The sequence below is a fragment of the Lissotriton helveticus genome, chromosome 5_1 (assembly GCF_964261635.1).
Source record: "Lissotriton helveticus chromosome 5_1, aLisHel1.1, whole genome shotgun sequence".
Classification (NCBI taxonomy): domain Eukaryota; kingdom Metazoa; phylum Chordata; class Amphibia; order Caudata; family Salamandridae; genus Lissotriton; species Lissotriton helveticus.
Window position 1 is genome coordinate 143,253,501 of NC_136065.1, and position 19,695 is coordinate 143,273,195.

The following is a 19,695-nucleotide window of genomic DNA, read 5'->3' on the forward strand; positions in this document are numbered from 1 at the left end:
ATCCTTCACATATGCAGTTTCAACACGAGTTAATATTTACACAAATTGTGTGTATACCCTCAGTTTGTGAACATGGATTGAACACCTTCACTAGTTCACATTCTACTTCTATGAACAGTAAAAACAATTTGCAGGATTTATAGCAGCACTTTCACCTTACAGAACACTTATGAGAAGTATCTTGGGGATCTGTTTCATGTAAATATTTCCTAATCACCACTACTGCAGACAATTCGTCCTTACTATTGATCACTCTTGAGCTCAAAGTCTGACGAATAGTTGTGCAAAATACCCTGCTACCAGCAGCAGTGTACTTGGCATGTTGGAATGCAGGGAACCATAAGCCCACGCACCAAGCAATAACATTCCCTGAAGCACAAGTCAATTAGATTGTTGGTATAATCTCCATTTTCCTATAAATATCCCAAATCATCGGGTCTTTTAGTTAAGAAGAGAAACTTTAGTAAGGTCACCCATGGTGAGGGGGTGGGGGTAGTACCAGGAACTCCACAACGCAAGAAACTGGATTTATGAAATTTGGCACTTCTTGCAAATGGTTGAGTTAATTCCACAATGTACAGAATGGCCTCCACAAGAGATACACTGCCTACTAAAACATAGCTCCTAAACGAGTAGGCAACAATCCAGTTTCAAATTACTTTCGTCTCCAGTCCAACTATCACAATTCCATTTTGCAAAGATGGTCTGCATGTGCCTTCAACTAAAAGAACCAAGTTGAAGTTCATGAAACTGCTAAAACATTTCGTAGTGATTTTAACTATGTTCACATTGCAAACCGGGGTCCTTTACACCGGGAAATTTAATTTACAAACTGAATCTAAGTGCTAATTTAGCATACGATTATCAAAGAGTGTGTTCAATAAATTTAAAAAAACAAATGTTGAAACAGACTTTAGGTGCCTGGAGTGAATGCTGGGGGTACTAATAATTCATGTAAATAGCAAAGTATGTATTTGCAAACACCCCAATACTGGGACAGCCTGTGTTAAAAAAAAAGTAGTTAACAAAACAATGTCAACAGCATGTGCTGCGATGTATTTGCAAACAAAATCGGAGATTGCAGATCAAGGTACAAATAGATTTCATCTGGTAAATTATGGACCACTATAAGCAGTTTCTTAGATCAAACACCTTATTAAAGAAAGAATCAAATACCTTGAAAAGATTTGATGGCACATTTCATAGCTAAAGGTTTTCTCACAGAGAAGATCATACAGGACACAAGTGATTGAGTTCTTTGACTTGGAAATGAAATCATGGGTGACCACTGCACGTTATCTGCATACGGAGCAATTATAATATAACACTTACCCCTGATGAGGCATCAAACCTCTTTTCAACGAGTAGCACGCTACTCTGGAACCCAAAAAGGATGAGTGATGGATTAGTTCAGGGAAACAGGAGTCAATTTGAGCGGTGACACTAGTCTGCTAGTTGAATAGAATAGAATAATGGATAGATAGAAGACGGAAGAGTCTACAAAGTGTTATTTGTCAGATCATAGTAGTAAGATGAGGTTTTGGATGAGTAATATGGAGAGATGGAGAAGGGAAGAGTCTGGAGAGATGGAGAAGGGAAGAGTCTGTAGAAAGGGATTAGGAAGATCACAGTAGTAAAATGAGGTTTGGAATGAGTCAAAGGAGGGATGCATGAGGGAAGAATTTAAAAAGTGTTGTTCAGGAGATCGTAGTAAATTGAGCTTTGGGGTGAGCTAAGGAGGGATAGAGAAGGGAAGAGTCTAAAAAGGGTTATTGAGGAGATTATAGAAGTAGAATGAGGTTTGGGATTAGTCCGAGAGTGGAGGTGGAGTATATACTGAGAGAGGTATATGGTGAGACAGTAGTGCATTGAGAGCGCTAAAGGTGTTTTTAGCTACTCCTACAGTAGGTGTAAAGTAATACATAGATACATATATACACAAGCATTGGAAATGCAATAGGTCTCGGATTTATTTGAGTTCGAGCTAATGGCATTGTAAATGGCAATGTCTTTTAGCCATGTGTTATGGAGTGTATGCATGTGCTGTGTAATGGAATTATGTGGTTTGGATTGGAATTGTTCACCCTGCACACTCACACACTGTTCACCCTGCACGCTCACACACTGTTTACCCTGCACGCTCACACACTGTTTACCCTGCGCGCTCACACACTGTTCACCCTGCGCGCTCACTACTCTGCACTCACTACTCTGCACTCACTACTCACTACTCTGCACTCACTACTCACTACTCTGCACTCACTACTCACTACTCTGCACTCACTACTCACTACTCTGCACTCACTACTCACTACTCTGCACTCACTACTCACTACTCTGCACTCACTACTCACTACTCTGCACTCACTACTCTGCACTCACTACTCTGCACTCACTACTCTGCACTCACTACTCTGCACTCACTACTCTGCACTCACTACTCTGCACTCACTACTCTGCACTCACTACTCACTACTCTGCACTCACTACTCTGCACTCACTACTCACTACTCTGCACTCACTACTCACTACTCTGCACTCACTACTCACTACTCTGCACTCACTACTCACTACTCACTACTCTGCACTCACTACTCACTACTCTGCACTCACTACTCTGCACTCACTACTCTGCACTCACTACTCTGCACTCACTACTCTGCACTCACTACTCTGCACTCACTACTCTGCACTCACTACTCTGCACTCACTACTCTGCACTCACTACTCTGCACTCACTACTCTGCACTCACTACTCACTACTCTGCACTCACTACTCACTACTCTGCACTCACTACTCACTACTCTGCACTCACTACTCACTACTCTGCACTCACTACTCACTACTCTGCACTCACTACTCTGCACTCACTACTCTGCACTCACTACTCTGCACTCACTACTCTGCACTCACTACTCTGCACTCACTACTCTGCACTCACTACTCTGCACTCACTACTCTGCACTCACTACTCTGCACTCACTACTCTGCACTCACTACTCTGCACTCACTACTCTGCACTCACTACTCTGCACTCACTACTCTGCACTCACTACTCTGCACTCACTACTCTGCACTCACTACTCTGCACTCACTACTCTGCACTCACTACTCTGCACTCACTACTCTGCACTCACTACTCTGCACTCACTACTCTGCACTCACTACTCTGCACTCACTACTCTGCACTCACTACTCTGCACTCACTACTCTGCACTCACTACTCTGCACTCACTACTCTGCACTCACTACTCTGCACTCACTACTCTGCACTCACTACTCACTACTCTGCACTCACTACTCAGCACTCACTACTCTGCACTCACTACTCAGCACTCACTACTCTGCCCTCACTACTCACTACTCTGCCCTCACTACTCACTACTCTGCACTCACTACTCACTACTCTGCATTCACTACTCACTACTCTGCCCTCACTACTCACTACTCTGCCCTCACTACTCACTACTCTGCCCTCACTACTCACTACTCGGCACTCACTACTCACTACTCTGCATTCACTACTCACTACTCTGCCCTCACTACTCACTACTCTGCCCTCACTACTCTGCACTCACTACTCTGCACTCACTACTCTGCACTCACTACTCACTACTCTGCACTCACTACTCTGCACTCACTACTCTGCACTCACTACTCTGCACTCACTACTCTGCACTCACTACTCTGCACTCACTACTCTGCACTCACTACTCTGCACTCACTACTCTGCACTCACTACTCTGCACTCACTGCTCACAACTCACTACTCACTACTCACAACTCACTAGTCACTACTCTGCACTCACTACTCTGCACTCACTACTCTGCACTCACTACTCCCATGATTATGTAAGGCACAATTGGCATGAAAGCTGATCAAATGTCTGCCATGTCTAGATCACCCCTACACACTGAAAGCGGGAAATGTATATTACACAATGTATGCTGTAAAGGAGCACATTAGTAATTAGTAATTAGTATAATATGGGTAGGCCGGCAGTTTCAATGGGCATTGAGTGGAGCCATGTTACAGAATGTTAACAGTGATAACAGTGTGAATGCAAAAGTTAAAAATTGACGACAACTTATGATCCAGGGTCGTACATTTGCAACGATTACGAGAGTAAAATCAAGCTGTGAAATTTGTATAGTCCCATGCCTGTTGGTATGACAATATAGCACAGTGGCATAAAGTTAGGACAACAGGGCAGCAAGACAGTACAGCCCATAGGTACGTAGCTAAACAATATGTCCCCTTAACAGATATGCCAGCAATTACGTAAGTATAAAACCAGTACTGAGTGGTTACAACAAAGATGACAGGACTCAAGGCTGGCATGTTATTACAGTATACATCCCAGGGCCTTCTGTTGGCAGATAATGTTCCAGGGTCATAAAGCTATAACAGACTGACCACAGACTGTCGCAGTTACAACTGTATAATCTGGGACTGTGCGCACACAACAGAGTGACCTCAAAGATGCAGTTTGAACTATGCTACCTATCCCTTCCCTGCTCCAACCTGTTGTGAAATAATAGTAGTGTAGCATAGTGTAGCACATAGTCAGTGAGAGATGGTTCACACAAGAGGATTTACCTGCGCAGGAGATAAGCCAGTTCCTGTGCCAGATCCACGTTCTCCTCCTCATTCTCCTCGCCACTACCGTGGCGACCTGTGGACCGGCCCTCCGGCGGTTCCCCGGCACCGCCACGACTCGTGCTGCTACTGCGTAACCCCATCGCCCATGTCTGAGGGAAAGGACATCCACTCAACCTGGCCTCAAAGTGACAGAATCTCTACAACACTGATAGTAGGATATTTACAGAAAATGCTACCTCGTGGCGGTACACGTTATCGACTGCTGTCCTCACTACATGATATCTCGCCGTGAACTGGTAGGAACTGAAGCCACGTGACACTCAAGCTCCCTTTCGGATACTTTACAACATTTACCCGTGACCCGCTAGCCTGGAATAGTCCCGAGGCTGCCTGGCCATCATCACACTTTCAGTAAATACTACCAACCGCCCACACACGATTTTAAACGATCCCAATCCACCCCAAACCGTGTGGTATCTGCTACAGCTCACCCACCTTAGATGTTTGGCCTCCCTTGCTTATGAGCAACAATCGTTCCGATCCTGACATTGATACCAAACTTACACTCTTGAAGTAACTTTCACTAAACGCATGCCTAAGCAACACCAACACAGAACAGATAATACACTAAATTAAAGCTCGATCTCTATTCCAAAGGACAGACACTAAAGTACCACCTACATAGCTGTAGGCAGTACAGTCAAGACACTCGTCTGATATAGTGCAATCAGAGCCCAGAATTTTGAGGGACAAAACGCAGTGTAATAATGTCTTACGCTTATGCAACGATACTAATTCACTGTTGCTTTTATTCAGCCTGACACCTATCAGTACACAACGCACCAAAATACATTCACTGATGTCTGTTTTATAGTCGACTCTAACACAGAAAAAGTCCGAATGTTCTACCTACCAATCATAATAGAGGTAAATAGCCCTTATCAACCAATCGGAACAAAAAGGTAATTAAAACGTAAAACGCGACCAAAACTAAAAACACCACCTACAACCCAGCTAGCCTACGAGGGCAGAGGACGCAGGGCCGTCTGAACACGACCGACCTCCTCTAGGAACGAGGAAACCCAAGTGACCCTGAACTTCAAAGTCTTATCTAATCAGAGCAAATGGGCTAGTGGCCCGAGAAACAGCGCCGCAAGCGATCGACAGAACAAGCAGCTGGATCCTAGATGACGGTCGTACGGGATGCGCGCGCACGGTGTTTACATCTTTTTCACTGGGCGCTGAACGGTACAGTCTGCTTCCGGGTCACGTGACGGAGTAGGGCTAGCGTGCTAACTGCTGCTTTTAGGATTGGACGGTGCTGTTGCTTGTCAAGTGTGTGCTGCACCTACAAAGTGTAGAGGGAGAGGGAGGGAATTCGGAAAAGAAGACTCGAAACCGGCCGACGCGGGAATCGAAACCAGTGGTGCGCGCGCACCAGAGGAGCGGGGAGCACGATAACACGCCGAGACGAGGTAGGAGATGTGTGTGTGTAAGGGGGGGGTTCTGTGTGTGTATGCACGGCGGCGGCGGGGGGGGGGGGAGTCTGTATGTGTGTGTATGCGCGGCGGGGGGGCTGTATGTGTGTGTATGCGTGCGTGTGAGTCTGCTTCTCAGGAGCCATGGGAGACAGGAAGCGCGCGCGACCTGATCCCAGTTCCAAGGTTGCGCGTGCACCTCGCTTGTCTCCTGTCTCCCTTGACTCCGTAAAAGCGAGAATGATTACAATAGAGTCTCGGAACGACAGATTGCTTCGCAATCTGTTCGCAGTTCCGAGACCTAATAAAAAGGGTATACATGTATAAGGAAGATAATATATTGAGATTTAAAGTTGTATTGTATGAACTCAAACTTTAAAGCTGTATGTGAACCTAATTGATTTTTAATAACTTTTTTTATATTCTCCATATTTCAATAGTGATAATCTTTACATTACAGCGATAGATAAATATAACAGAGGCCCGCAAGCATCTAATTAAACAACATATGAAATCCATGCATTGACCTATAAACATGTTAAGAACACACATATATATTTAAAAAACACACACATATCTAGATACAATACATATAATCAAACTATACATGTTAAACACAGAGATATGCTGTACATGTACATTGGTGTTGGTTTTGGTGGTTCAGTAGGAAAGAGCCAACTCTGGAGTAGTCTTCTCAGGGTTGTAACGAAAGGTGAGGGGGGGGGGGCTGAAAAGTACATGAAGGCCCTTCTCCAGACTCGCTCAGGAGCTCTCAGGCAAGAGTACTGTGCTGAGGAGGGGGGGCGCCTGGAGTTCGCCCTCCCCACCCCACTGCGAGGCTTTTGTTCGGCTACTGAGTCTTCTGAAGAGAAAATAGTTATCCCTAGACCATATGTTTGGGGGTAATGAACTCCATAGTTTGGCTGCTGAACAGAGAAAGATGTACCAACCATGTATTTCTCTTGTGTGGTGGGGTTTTCAGCAGAGGTCTACTTTTGAGCAGAGATTCTTTTGTTTAATGTATTTGGTGATTTTATTCATCATGAAAAAAATGGTCCTGTTTCATGTATTGCTCTGTGCGTGATAAAAACAGCTTGAAGGTGGATCTTTTGCCAACCAGTAACCAATGTGGTGCCCTCAAGGCAGGGGAGATGTGGGCTTGGGGCTTTACATGTAGTGATAGTCTGGCAGCAGAGACATGAATCCATTGTAGTGTCTTCATAGTTGGTACAGATGATCCGTGGTAGAGGCAATTGGCGTAATCAAGTTTAGACAGTTCAAGAGATAGCAGCCTGGACCTTGTGTGGAAATCCAAGGTGGGGAAAGATGCTTCACAGATTTTTCATGGTGATGAAGCTTGATCTTGCCAATTTGTCCACTTGGGCACTCATTAATAACTTGGAGTCCATGGTAATTTCAAGGTTTCTTACTTCATTAGATACTTTAGGAGATGGTCTCATATACTCAGGCCAGGCTCTTAATAGGTCATATGTGTCAATTGGAAAACCTGAGTATTTCTGTGTTTCCAATGTCTTTAGGATTTCCAGTTTAAGGACTATTTGTATTTCAATTGCATAGTTATAGCACTTGAGCTGAAATTAAACCAGTAAGGACTTCATGTAGATGTTGTAAAAGCCAGGGCAAGATGAGCGTTTTAAGGAGCCCCTGCTTTTGCGGAGTATGCTTTGGATGACACTTGTTCCGTTTTGAAGGTAGAATGTGCTCCAGTCAAGATCAATCCCCTCTATTCTGGCCTCGTTGAGCCTTTGTATTAGATTGTCATTGTAAACTGTATCGTAGGCAACTGAGAGGTCCAAGAGAATTAGTTCAGTAATCTCATTCTGGTCTACTATGTTTTTAAGGTCATCCCAGATAACGAGGAGGGCAGATTCTGTACTTCTTCATGGGGGGAATGCTGTCTGGTAGTCTGAAAGTAGGGAGTTAGTGTTTGCAGGCAATACAAAGATGTGCCACAAGTGATACCCAAGAAGATAAAATAAAGGAGCACCCATATAAAATAAACGATGAACAATGCTCCAAGAGGAGACAATCTTATGGTCAATACAAGCAAATGCAATGTTAACTGATGCAGTGCAACTCAACCTAAGGGACCACTACACCTTCCTCGTCTCTGGCAAAGCAGGAGGCTTGACCTCCGTCAGCAGTGACACTTATTTTCATAAACTATAAAGGAGAGAACAGTGAGTGAATTCACAGATTCAGAGTACATTTTACACCCAGCTAGTTTTCCGGAAATTTAAAGCCTACATAGTAAATTGTACCTCCAACTATACATTACATTGAAATTGAAACTGCTAGGCAGTGCCATATCATATAGAGACATATAGCCCAAGCAAACTTCCTAGAGCATTGGAATTCATGGACTATAAATAGACTTTAATATTTAGTGTTCAAGGGTTCGATAGAATAGGATGGACCCGATCACTTACAGACGCACGCGTCCCCTTTGTTCTAGGTTGGCGCTGTAGGGTCTGCTTCCTATGGTTACCCTCACTTTTTGCTAGGATTCTTTGGTTTTTCGACTTTAGTCTGGCTGTGGCCCTGCTAATCAGGACCACAGCCTAGCTGTTCTCGCTCTCTAAATTGATACCATGTACTTTAGGTACATACCAGATTGGTTACTGGGTCACCCTTGTGAGCCCCTGTATAGTGTACCCTAGGTACCCAGGGCATAGGTGCACCCTAGGCCTACCAGGGGTTGCAGCATGTATTGTGCCACGCCTGGTTTGCCTTCCAAACTGACACCACAGGTCTGTTCACACAGCCTGGGTAAGGTGGTGTAATCACCCCTTACTTAGATACAGTATACCTATATCTATATACCTATATAGACACATAGTAACCTATAAGCCACTCCTAAGGCAGACCTCGACAATCCTGGAGGTCGAGTGCTTGGCTTTATGTGAGAGGGTGCCCTAGCATGAGCTGAGCCCCTCTGCAGCTTTCGGAACCATCTCCTTATAGCTGTTCTACGATATAGCCATACCATATACTCTTAAGTGCATTATAATCCTCGCGGTTAATGCTAACTTTGGCTTGGCTTTATCAAAACATGTCGTGTAAGGTGTCAAACACTTTGAAATACTACCCCCACCCCCTTCCCCCCCCCCCCCCCCGCCAGTCCTGGCAGTGGGGTAGCATTCCACCCTTCTAGAGGGAGAAGACATGTAGTTACTGGTTTACCCGGATAAAGTTAAACAGAGCCTCAGCATCACAAAATGGATGCTGCTGCCACAGACACATGTCTGACCTCCTGTTGCTGGACGAAACTCCGGCAGGGGAGGCCTGGACAATAGGTTTCCTGTCCAAGGAGGTGCTGGCACCTCCCCAGACAAGGTTTTGTGTATTGGGGCAGGGAGGGCTGCATTCAGTGAATGCTTTCCAGACACTGCCTGGGGCACACTAGGTGCTCCATGCATTTCCCAGTCCAAACCGGTTGCTGGGGCACTCTGCCCCAGCTCTGGCGCAAAACTGGACCAAGGGAAAGGGGTGTAACCACCCCCTTCCCAGGTCCACCCATAGGAGGGACCTTACAGGTAGTCCAAGCCCTAAACTTACCCTGTATGAAACTTTGAAACACAAATCCTGGACCTTTGACATTCCATTTCGAATGTGAGACGAAGACATCTCCCTTGTGGTCAGGAAGTTGGCGGGTCGGATCTGGGAGCGGCTTTGCGCTGGCGAAGATGGCACTGCTTCGCATCCTCTGAGCGCCGAGCTGCCGTTTGAGCGCAGAACGTGTGGGACAACGCATGGCAGCAGGGCGCCGATGTACCGGCTGTACGTGGAGGAAAGCGACCTCTGAGGGCATTGTAATAGCCGCCTGATCGTCAATACAGAGGGCTGGTGCGGTACGGGGTGGAACTCCCTGAGTACCTCTACAAAATGGTAGACGGGACCCGATATGGCGGCGTCCTGTGGTGAGCGGGCGTACAATACCGGCACAATCGGCGCCATGGATCGGGGAGCGCTCCTTCATTGCACACTATACTAACGCTATCAGGTACCAGACTGTGCGCTCCAATCGGCAGGTTGTGGGCCACATCCGCGTAGACCCGTTTGGAATATTAAAATGGCGGCCCCTGGTGTAAATGGCAGAATCAACGGCGCGGGTGAAACCTAAGACATCCAAGTAAGTTCGTGGAGACAGCCGCCATCCATAGATATCTGCGGCAGATATCTATGGGTGGCGGCTGTCTCCACGAACTTTGGGGCAAATGCAAAAATGCCGAGTAAAGGAGGCGTATAATGTGGAAGGCAGTTGTGGTGTGTAGGGCGAGTGCGCCTCCCTACAGCACTTATACGGCATAAGCATCAATGGCAAGGTGCTTCACAACTCATTATCTACTTCATATGTGCATTGGAGAGGACGGCGTCGCACACGTTACAGTGGTAATGGGGATTTGTCCTACTATATGGGAATCCTGAAATTAAACGCTAGTCCGACCTCGCGACTAAGTGCGTACTATCGTGGACTGTGAGAGAAACACCGGCGACAATGGCAAGCCAACGCTGCTGGGTAGGATCACAACGTTGTGTTGTTGTAGGCTGCTGGAGGCAGCGTGCAGATCATCGCGGCAGCCATGAGTGGAGGGGCCACACTGTCCCGCGCCAAGTGAAGCACGTGGCGCAAACACCGGACTATACAGTGTTGATTTCACCGTCCATATTGCGCTCTTTAAGCGATCGAATACAGGACAAGAGGTACCGGGAACTGGGACGGTATTAGAGGTGTTGCAGGGTACGCGGTCTTGGTTGCCGTTGATGGCGGGGCACTGAGTGAGCCGGAGGAGTTGTGTACGTGGCACTTTCAGCTGGGGCGCACTTACCTGCACTCTCCAAGGCCAGTAACTCCAAGCCACAGACAAGGAGGCAACATCAAGCATGGAGAGGATTCCCTCTTTCAGCGCGCCAGACTGCCTTTCGTCTCTCCTTGTCGTCTCTCCCCGCATCCTCCCTCTATTTATGTCTCTCCTTCTCTCCTCTCTCAATGTATTGAGACTGAACTATTTTGTCTGATGCCTGATAGAGCTACCTGGTTTAGCTATAGGGGAGATGGGCCGGGGACTCCCTCCTTGGTCGTTACCTACCCAGTCGGCCTTTAGACAGACTTCATTTCGTCTCTCCTCGTGGTCTCTTCTCCTATACTCCCTCTCTCACCTTCCTTGTCCCCTCACCTCTACGCTACTTTTATTTTTTTTGCTCTCCCTGTTCTTTAAATGTTTCCCATTAAGACCTAGCTACTTGGCCAAAGCCCGATGGAGCTACCGGATAGCTATAGAGGAGAGAGGTTTTGGGACTTTCCCCCTCTTTTTTTTTTAAAACAGATTTTTATTAATTTTTGGTCAAACATCTTACAACCATGCATCCTAAATGGGACTTCCCCCTCGACCGTCACCTACCCAGCCGGACTCTCCTTCGTCTTTATGCTGTATCTCCCTCCCACCCCTTTACCCATACCCCCTTACCCTCTACACTTCACTTTTTTCGTTTTCTATGCTCTTGTAATTGTTTGTCTAGCAACTGATGTAAATTGGAACTGATGTAATCTTGTGGAACCTCAAGTAAAGAGCTCTGATACCTCCGGGTCTAGCCAGCGCTATATAAAACTCTTTAAATAAATAAAGAAGTGACCACCCTGTTCAAACAGGCACCAACAGCAACTTTGCCAGTCTGCTTTTTCAAGGCTCCCGCAGGATCCCGAACAATCTGCAACACAGGACACGGACTTCCAGACATCTGACGCTGCTCGACGTTCCCAGCAAAGCGGAGACCCGTGGCGGAGACGAGAGACGTGGGACCGGAACTCCTAGACATCCTGCATTTTGCTAACTGCATCGACTCCTGAGTTATCTCGCAGTTGTGCATTAGGGTACGAGAAGCCCCAGCTCCGAGCACCATTTGCACCGAAGCTCATGCCTCCACGAGTGTCCCGTGGGGCCCGCTCTTGCATTTCAACTCGACGAGTCTTCCCGGTTCCTAGTCCGTTGGCTAGTGAGCCCCTGGAAGACTTCATTTTGAATCTAACTTGCTTTCCTGGTTGCTCCAGGCTTGCTTCAGCTTCCCTACAAAGGAGAAGCACCACAGACCTTGCTGGTCTGCACTGAAGCCAATCTCGACATCCTGCGTGGATTGCGTTTGCCAAGGTTTGTTGGGTCCAATCCGGATACAGACACCGCAGGCAACTAGATCCTTCGAGGGACAGCTCGAATCCAGCTCTTGGTCGTCGTCGACACCTCCTGGACCATGTGGCTGAAGAGACAAGCTTCACCTTTTTCACCTGAAATCACCCAACATCACCTGGTTCCATCCTAGTCACTGGCAAGTGACCCAGACTCAGTCCCTTCTGCTTTCAGGTTCTTCAGATCTTCGATCCACCCGGACACTTTTCCTCTGGTTACCTGCAGCACTTCTTTGCAGCTCTCCATTGAAATAGACGACGAAACCAAACATAAAAAAGACACCTACGCACCCGGCTTCCGTGGGTGAGGTAACACGAGTACTCTGGTAGTCTCAAGGGTATTGGCCCTGCTAGTGTCCAAGTCTAAAAGGGTTTCATCGTAGTCCATCTGGAAGTATCCCCAGCGATTCCAGTCCCCAGGCCTGCTGTCTAACTCTTACGTGGTTCTTATGCCACTATTTTAGTATATGGTTTGTGAGGCCCCTAGGGCAAAACGTATACTGTGCAACTTATCGTATGCTAAAAGAGTAACTTGTATTGTACTTTTACCTCTAACCTCATAGGGGTTGTGTTTAAAATAAATACATATATATTTGATATATACCTTGTGTGGTGTGCTTTCATTTGTTACTCAAGTGATTATAATTGGTAAAACAACTTGCTTAACATCGCCTACTGAAGTCTTAGCCTGATGACTGCTGGTCCATGCTACCACTAGGATAGCTTTCTATAAGGTTGACTTTACAACCACCATCAATAAGGGTTGATTAGACTCGTGCAAGGTGCCCACTAGAACTAGTGGACATCATATGCCAGACTAACTTCTCACAGGTGCTTTTGTGCATTAACTCTCATTTCACAGGAACTCCTCTCCACAGCCTTTCCGCTTAATAAGAGGTTGTTGGAGGTGGCTAAGAAAGACCAGGCATATGCAGTCTCAATGGTCACAGACATGGTAGCTTGATAAGGACCTGGGCTCCATCATCCTGTAGGTGAGGTTTTGAAGAGGGAAGCCATTGGACCAGCAGCAAGAGACTGGCATGAGCCAGGAAATCACCACTTGCTTGTAATTAGTTTGTACAAGATGGCATTAACATGAATTTTCTTATTCACAAGCATTATTAATGATATACCCCCACTTATACTTCTGTAAGTCACTGAGTGCAATTAAGGAAAATAAACTTATCTCCACGGATTACATCACTCATTTTTGTTTTGGTATAAAAGGCGTTATTAAACTTTTGTAAAACACACAGCATGGGTAGAAGGGCAACCTTCTCTCAGACATAGAACAGGTACAGCATAGATCATGGCAGTGTAAGAATAAGAGAATAAGAGAATAAGCACAGCACTGGCATCAGCAGTGTAAACTTAACACTCATGCAACAAACAGGTACCTGCACTCATAGCTATCAAGCACAAAATCTGAAGAGTAAATACTGTGCGTTTAACACAATGATCTTCAAATATTTTAATGCCTTGCCTCCCCACGTTTAAATAAAAAATAAAAAAAACTCGTTCCAGAATGAAAAGCATATGTTCTCACAATGACAAAATCAGAAGCGCAGAACAGATTTAACAATTCAAATATTCCAATAATGTGGAGTGATCACTTATTTAAGTGTAATCGAATACACAATTGAAAACATCCTATTAGCGGCCCGGTCTCCCAAAAATTGATCTTCAAGCCTTGACACGTAGAAGACAAAAAAAACAATACTATCAGTCTATTAGAGTGTCTCACTGCCACTCGTTTTCTTGCACTAAAAACATCAAGACTGCTTTCAGCATGATATTTTTCTTAGTTCTCGTGGGGCAGAGAAAGTACTAATGTTAACCCCTGCCCACCCAGATCAATTCACATAGTCTGATAACCCCTGCCCCACCCAGATCAATTCACATAGTCTGACGATTTTTTTGTAATTTTTAGTAGCAGTGAAAATTATGAATGCAGCATCATGGAGGCCTGTGATGGACTCTCTCTTCTTCACAAGAAGAGAATCAACTGGAAGCTGATAAAACTATCAGATCATAGGAAATCGTGGTAAATATTTCCTTCTCTCCGACAGGTAGTAAACGAAAGGTTAAGCTAGTTTTTTAGAAGCTGTTGCATGAAAATCTCACTTTGACCTATTCGTCGTTAGAGAATGTGGCTCACTTGCAAAAAGGAAAATGAAATTTCCTCTGCAACAGAGTTGCATTTTATGTGCCCTTATGTTTATTTTTGGTTTTTTTTAGTGCCTTCTTGTTGCCTTTAAGGGGCTCTGCAGCACTGAGAATTCAGACGTAGGGTCTACTGCAAGGCATCTGGTCAACAATGTTGTGATCTTTAGTACCAAAATCAAGACAGTGAGGAAAAAAAAAAAGTGTGTACTAAAGTCACTGTTCAGTACTTTTCTTCAAAGTTTCCAAAGAAGACGCTCAACTCTTCGTAGCCCACCGCTCTTGGCCACAATCCACAAAATGAAAATCACAAAAATGGAAAGGAAAGTTTTTTGTAATGTCCATATCAACAATTTATTATTGTATTTCTTCAGCAAACATTCAGCAGGGTACGTTCCAATAAAATATTCAAATTTGTATTCCAAAATTGTTGCAGATGAATCAATAGGTTACATATTCATGAAGTCTTTTCAGCCTACGCGTTTTTTTTTCGGTGTTATTGGTCATGAACGATAAATAACGTACCCTGTGGTATCGTTATTTATCTTTTATCATGTGCGATAAATAACACCTCAACTTGTAATCAGGGATTTACAATTTCTTCAGAAAAAGCCTACTGATCTCTTGATGCATGCATGCAAATATTACGTTGATCCAAACAAAAGGAACGAGAATTCACCAAATATTTCAATATCTGCTTAGACAAATAGTCTAAAAGAGACCGCTCAAACGAGTATCAGACTATGACACACACTATGTGCCAAGCCACGTAGATAAGCGGCATACTGGACTGTTTTACGCCCAATAAATCAGCTAAATACTATTAACCGCAAAATAGGGATTAGAAGTTGCACACAACTCTGACCAGGCCCCCACTGCACTGATCTACCATTATGTAAAGATCAGTAGTGTCATAAGCGGTCTTCACAAGGTGCTCCACTGTTTTTGCTGCCAGATGTAAATACAAGCATTAAGGAGAAATGGTGGGGGGGGGGGGGAGGATGACCTTTGTTGGTGAATTTCCAGATCATAAAACATGGGTTACAGAAATACCCAAAGATTAAATCTTAAAGCATATTTTTCATCTTGTAATTAAGTAAAAATACATCCCCCCCCCAATCAGCATTGGTTATTACTTTTTTACTCTCCAAGAAATAATTTTGCTCCCAACTTCCATAAGGAAGTAAAATCACTACTTCAGAAGATTTTAAGGTGCACTGATCTACATAATGTCAATTACTTTAACCGACAGTTAAACAAAAGCAAATGGGCAATAGATATATATATATTCACCAGCTACAGCGTGCTAAACAGAAAAGCTGTACAAAATAATTTTGCTACCTAGGAAAATAACCTATTTCTGTGGTTAAAGTAAATCAAATGGTTTGTTCACCACATAAGGTGCTGTACAGAAGTAATGGCAACAAGCATTGGCATAGCCAATAGGTCTCGCTTTTGGGACCTTATAAGTATTTAGTTATGCAGCACAATATCCTTGGTGCAACAATATCAGCTGTTGCATGGCTAAACACGTATAAGGTGCAATGTTTAGCCATGCAACAGCTGATGTTGTTGCCCCAAGGATATTGTGCTGCAAAACTTAAATACTTACAAGGTCCCAAAAGCGAGACCTTTTGCCGATGCACTTGACATGTTTTTTCTAGGCAGATTATTTTCATAGTATCTTTAGTTTGCCACATGATTTTTTGGGGGGCTTCTTTTAAATAAGGGAGCGGTAGCATTGGGGCAGAGATTTTGTGACCCTTGCCTATTGTTAATAATGTGCTCTTTATTTTTGTGCCATTTATAAAGCCCAATGAATACAGACATTATATGGAGTTTATTAGATAGAATATTCTCTTACTGACCTGGAGTGCTGTTCGGAGTCAACCTTATTTACAAAACGATAGAAGGCCAACTTAGAGGGCACAAAGATAGTCTTTTCCAATGCATAATTCACTTCAATATATTGTATTGCTTCCAGAATAATTCTTATGGGACAGTGCCCAATGCATTGCGCACTTTAGTGCTTTGTGAGGGGCTTAATAGTGAAATTAAGACCTGGTTAGATGATCAAAAACATGCAATGTAATAAACTCCATCAAATATTCTAATTATACATCGTGATCCAAATAATTAAAACACTCAATGAGCCCATGCAATAAGCACTCAAATCACTCATGCTGAAATACGAACATCAACACATAAGTAGTATTATGGATGGAATCCTATTGAGTCTAAATGTTGCTGCAGTATAATAGGGAAGATCGAACTAAAGTGATAGATAGTGTCAATGCATAGGAAAGGCCACTAGGAGGAACAGGAGCTGGGACAGGCAGACCCGATCAAGTCGGAGATAGAAGACAGACTGTAAATGGGACAGCTTAGTGCTGCGCGGTCAGAGAGAGTACAGAGCTCAATGAGGGAGCAGGTTGGTGTAACAACTTAAACACGCAATAAAGCAAGGCAAGGAAGCCACAAAAAAACAAGAATAATGTAAGAATGTGAGCGCTGGTGAAACAAGAGGACAACCAAAATCCTGTAGAAGCAGACCAAAGCAAAACTTATAGAAACACAGCAATGCAAGTACCTCAAAGACAAGTTAAAGCTGCAGAGTAGTCAAAGCTCGGCCCACGGGAATGACGAGCAAGAACACGCCGGTGCTTACTGCAAGAACAAGCCACAGCTGGTTGAAGCACAGGCAACTCTCTCCTACCGGTGGTTGGGGAGGGGATAAGCGGGAGTTGTGTGTGCTCCGGCGTGCTTTTTCAAAAAGGAAATAATAAAAAACTAAAACAAAAAAGTTATTGGAATGTTAGTGCGTGTTCTTTATTTGAATCCTGGTACTCGTAAAGTGGGAGATTTAAATTACATTTAAATTCAGCAAACTGCAGGCTGTGCCGTAGGGGCGGGACTGCGGATCCCTTTGAAGCACGGCCTAGGGATGTAATTAGAGGGGAGGAGGGGGGAGGAGAAGTGGAGAACTGAGGCCGAGCAACAGATGGCTTTAGTGGACGCGCTCGAGGCGGGCGGATGGAAAGCGCGTGCAGTAGGGGGCGGAGCAGATCCCTAGAGTTGCATCAGGAAAGCTAAACAAGCAGGCGGATGCGCGTTCACGATCACATGCACTTGAGGAAAACGCCGGCTGGTTTAGCTTTCCAGATGCAACTCTATAATTCGATCCTATCCATTCCTGCGGAATGGGACAGGCTCGACCTAAAAAGCATTATGTGAGTATCTATATACTAATAGAATAAAGAAAGCCCAAACCTTTGAGGCGGGTAATCTCATGAACCACAGCACCAATCACAACACCCAATACAGCGTTGGAAAGGGCAGTTGCAGCAGAAGGACATAGGCTATGCAGACGCCCACCATATACATTTAAAAGGTAAAAGAACCGTGCCAGCAAAGTAGTCTCTTGTGGGCTCGTCTACGTTGTGCTGTGGGCGTGTGCTGGGGCGTGACAAGCGCTGGGGGCGTGTGGTACATTCCGCCCTTCATGCCATGTCTCATATCGTGTGCTGTGGGCGTGTGCTGGGGGCGTGTGCTGGGAGCGTGGGCGGGGCGAAAAAAAGCGAGCGTTGTGCCCAATATTTCATTGTTTTTTCTTCCCAGGTTCTGTACATTCCAGCTCCGGGTGTCCATCCTGCTCCCTTTAAATACCCCTGCATCCCATAATCATAACCCACCCTTACTCCTTAAAATACCCCAATACCCTTAAACACTAACCCATCTTAACCCTATAAATATACCCTGTACCCCAAAACCCAAACCTATCCCTAAACCCTAAAAATACCCCTGTACCCCAAAACCAAAACCTAGCTCTAGCCCTGAACCCTATAAATACCCCTGTACCTCAAAACACAAACCTACCCCTGAACCCTAAAAAAAAACCTGTACCCCCAAACCTAGCCCTGAACACTAAAAATAACCCTGTACCACAAAACCCAAACCTAGCCCTGAACCCTAAAAATACCCCTGTACCCCAAAACCCAAACCTAGCCCTGAACCATAAAAATAACCCTGTACCCCAAAACCCAAACCTACCCCTGTACTCCAAAACCCAAACCTATCCCTGAACCCTAAAAATACCCCTGTACCCCGAAACCCAAACCTAACTCTGAACCCTAAAATACCCCTGTACCCCAAAACCCAAACCTACCCCTGAACCCTAAAAATACCCTTATAACCCAAAACCCAAACCTAGCCCTGAACCCTAAAAGTACTCCTGTACCCCAAAACCCATACCTATTTCTAAATCCTAAAACTACCCCTGTACCCCATAACCCAAAAACTATATCTGAAACCCTTAAAATACCCAAACACCACAAAACATATACCTCAGTACCCCAAAACATATACCCCTATACCCATACTTACCTTATCCAAACATTTAAAAAAAAAAACATGCTTTTACCATTCATGCATTTACAACGAATTTCGTTGTAAATGTATGCGTGGTAAAAGCATATAAAATGTAATGCCATGCGTTCTAATGGCATTGCGGAGTCATGGTACTTTCGTAATGAAAGTATGCGGAGTGATGATAAGCGGAAAGAAAGTTGCAGAATAATGGGGGTTTACCCTCCCCCGGTAAGTACATTGGTGGCACGGCGGCCCACATCTCCAGCAACATACTCATATTTTTTCACCACCGATTTGAAAAATGCACAGGTCTCTCTCATTGATGGCCAGCACCGACATACACTTTTAGACACACCTCCCACCACAAGTTCTTGAAATGCGAACTTTAGAGCTGGGGAGCTACGTTCGAATCTCGGCATCAGCTCAACATCCTGTGATTCCAGGCAAATGGCTTTGTCTCCCCGTGCCTACCACAAATGAATGTGTTCTTCTGTAATGTAAATTGTGCTCATGTCATGTTGTCGAGTTCACGCTATATAATATTGCAAGGAAAAATAAAGTAGGGAAACTCGAGTTCACACACTACTGAACGCACACTTTTAAGTGCATCAGCAGTGCACTGTGAATCGGAGCGTTTCACAGGCCTGTCACAGATAAGAATTACTATCAAAACGAAATCCTACAAAACAATATACTACTGGCCGGCAGCAATTCATACCCGGACAACGTCGGGACGGGCTGCTAGTATTATATATACACACATATATACACACATATACCCACACACACTCATATGTATACTTCATTTCCTATGGTTTGATGGAGCTGTGGTTTTGGGGGCAGGGAGTAGGAAATGCAATGTTCAAATGGAAATGATTAG

The 19,695-nt window shown here is 44.7% G+C and overlaps 1 protein-coding gene across 6 annotated transcripts in view; it reads right to left on the bottom strand.

Moving 5' to 3' along the window:
* Positions 1–19,695, bottom strand: part of SEC16A (SEC16 homolog A, endoplasmic reticulum export factor) — a 421,944-nt gene that overhangs the window by 373,231 nt on the left and 29,018 nt on the right. The gene's annotated exons all lie outside the window — the stretch shown is intronic.